We start from the raw sequence: 2,974 nt of genomic DNA on the forward strand, positions 1-2,974 counted from the left end.
GGGGGACGGCGGGGGGGGGTGGCGGCGGTGTGGAGCCGTGTTTTTTTCTTTTCGGGGGTCGCGTACCCAACCCCTGCATTCAACGGCCCTCCGCTGCATCCGACGCCCCGCCCCTCCTGTCGGGAGTAATTCCTTCAGTCCCGACTCCCCAGCCCTGCGGTGTGTCCCTCCATTTTTGTCATGTGCCCAGGTGCCGGTGGGGGCGTTGGGAGGGGCAGAGCCTGAATGGACTTTGGTGGGGAGGTGTCTTCGTTCTCGATGTAGCATTTTCTGTTCGCAATAAAAATGGAGTGTCTTTTCTTTGCCAACCTTCTGTGCCCGCTGGGACTGGGGCCGGTGCCGGGGGCGGGTGCCGTTGACGCGATGAGGATCGGTCTACCCAACCTCCTCCTCCAGCTTTCACCCCTCCCTGGAGGGTTTCGGCAGCGAGGCATACGGTTCGGAACCCGGCCAGTCAGTCAGACCTAGGGCTGCGGACGCTCTGCGGGACTTGGATTTCCCTCCGAACGAGCGAAACGCGAGGAGCGAGACTTACATCCGGTCCCGGCTGCATCCTTTCAACCTCCCGCTCCTGGCCTCGGGAATCTTCCCGAAAGCCTCGCGCGTTAAGACAGGGAAGGACAAACAATGTTTAAGAAAGACTCCCGGATGATAGTCGGGGTCGGGGGGGTCACAGATGGAGGGGGAAAGCAGAGAAGGCGCCCGGGCGCAAGACAGGTTGGCACTGGGCCCGTCTCCTCGGCATGTTTCAGCCTTCAGGTGGCACAGGGTGACTGGCGCGGGAACTGGGAAGTCTATATCGGGTGGTTGGCTTTTAAGGCCGCGACGTCGGGTGTCCAATGGCTTCCGGGACTATCGCTCGCACCCACAAGCTGAGGGGGACAAGGGAAGTGTTTGGGAGTTGGGGAGGGACCTGTTCATGTTGGGTGGGGGCTGGTGGGGGGGACGGACCTGTTGGTGTGGGGTGGGGACTGGGAGGTGGGGAGGGACCTATTGGTGTGGGGTGGGGACTGGGAGGTGGGGAGGGACCTGCTGGTGTGGGGTGGGACCTGGGGGGGGGGGGAAGGACCTGTTGGTGTGGGGTGGGGACTGGGAGGTGGGGAGGGACCTATTGGTGTGGGGTGGGGTCTGGGAGCGGGGAGGGACCTGTTGGTGTGGGGGTGGAGACTGGGAGGGGGGAGGGACCTGTAGGTGTGGGGTGGAGACTGGGAGGGGGGAGGGACCTGTTGGTGTGGGGTGGGGCCTGGGGGGGTGGAGGGACCTGTTGGTGTGGGGTGGGGACTGGGAGGGGGGAGGGACCTGTTGGTGTGGAGTGGGGACTGGGAGGGGGGAGGGACCTGTTGGTGTGGGGTGGGGCCTGGGGGGGGTGGGGAGAGGTGGGACGGAGGGGGTTACAGAGATAGGGAGGGGGTGTAGGGGGACGGAGGGGGTTACAGAGACAGGGAGGGGGTGTAGGGGACGGAGGGGGTTACAGAGATAGGGAGGGGGTGTAGGGGGACGGAGGGGGTTACAGAGACAGGGAGGGGGTGTAGGGGGACGGAGGGGGTTACAGAGACAGGGAGGGGGTGTAGGGGGACGGAGGGGGTTACAGATACAGGGAGGGGGGGAGAGGTGGGACGGAGGGGGTTACAGAGACAGGGAGGGGGTGTAGGGGGACGGAGGGGGTTACAGAGACAGGGAGGGGGTGTAGGTAGGGGGACGGAGGGGGTTACAGAGACAGGGAGGGGGTGTAGGGGGACGGAGGGGTGTTACAGAGACAGGGAGGGTGTGTAGGGGGACGGAGGGGGTTACAGAGATAGGGAGGGGGTGTAGGGGGACGGAGGGGGTTACAGAGATAGGGAGGGGTGTAGGGGGACGGAGGGGGTTACAGAGACAGGGAGGGGGTGTAGGGGGACAGAGGGGGGTGACAGAGACAGGGAGGGGGTGTAGGGGGACGGAGGGGTTACAGAGACAGGGAGGGGGTGTAGGGGGACGGAGGGGGTTACAGAGACAGGGAGGGGGTGTAGGGGGACGGAGGGGTTACAGAGACAGGGAGGGGGTGTAGGGGAACGGAGGGGGTTACAGAGACAGGGAGGGGGTGTAGGGGGACGGAGGGGGTTACAGAGACAGGGAGGGGGTGTAGGGGGACGGAGGGGGTTACAGAGACAGGGAGGGGGTGTAGGGGGACGGAGGGGTTTACAGAGACAGGGAGGGGGTGTAGGGGGACGGAGGGGGTTACAGAGACAGGGAGGGGGTGTAGGGGGTCGGAGGGGTTACAGAGACAGTGAGGGGGTGAAGGTGGGGACGGAGGGGGTTACAGAGACAGGGAGGGGGTGTAGGGGGACGGAGGGGGTTACAGAGACAGGGAGGGGGGTGTAGGGGGACGGAGGGGGTTACAGAGATAGGGAGGGGGTGTAGGGGGCGGAGGGGGTTACAGAGACAGGGAGGGGGGTGTAGGGGGACGGAGGGGGTTACAGAGACAGGGAGGGGGGTGTAGGGGGACGGAGGGGGTTACAGAGACAGGGAGGGGGTGTAGGGGAACGGAGGGGGTTACAGAGATAGGGAGGGGGTGTAGGGGACGGAGGGGGTTACAGAAACAGGGAGGGGGTGTAGGGGGACGGAGGGGGTTACAGAGACAGGGGAGGGGGGTGTAGGGGGACGGAGGGGGTTACAGAGACAGGGAGGGGGGGTGTAGGGGGGACGGAGGGGTTTACAGAGACAGGGAGGGGGGGTGTAGGGGGACGGAGGGGGTTACAGAGTCAGGGAGGGGGTGTAGGGGGACGGAGGGGGGTTACAGAGACAGGGAGGGTGATGGTGGACAGTTAAGTGCAGACTCTAGGACCGTGGGCAGCTCCTCTCTCTCTCTCTCTTTTTCCGGACACATTCCTGTCTTCCCCTGTCCCCCTCCCCCCCCACCCCCGACCCCTCTCCCTCGGACGGCCCATTCGAGGAGGTCCTGAGGCCAGCACGTCACTCCCCGAGGGTTCAGGGGTCA

The sequence above is a fragment of the Stegostoma tigrinum genome, unplaced genomic scaffold (genome assembly GCF_030684315.1).
Source record: "Stegostoma tigrinum isolate sSteTig4 unplaced genomic scaffold, sSteTig4.hap1 scaffold_701, whole genome shotgun sequence".
Lineage (NCBI taxonomy): Eukaryota > Metazoa > Chordata > Chondrichthyes > Orectolobiformes > Stegostomatidae > Stegostoma > Stegostoma tigrinum.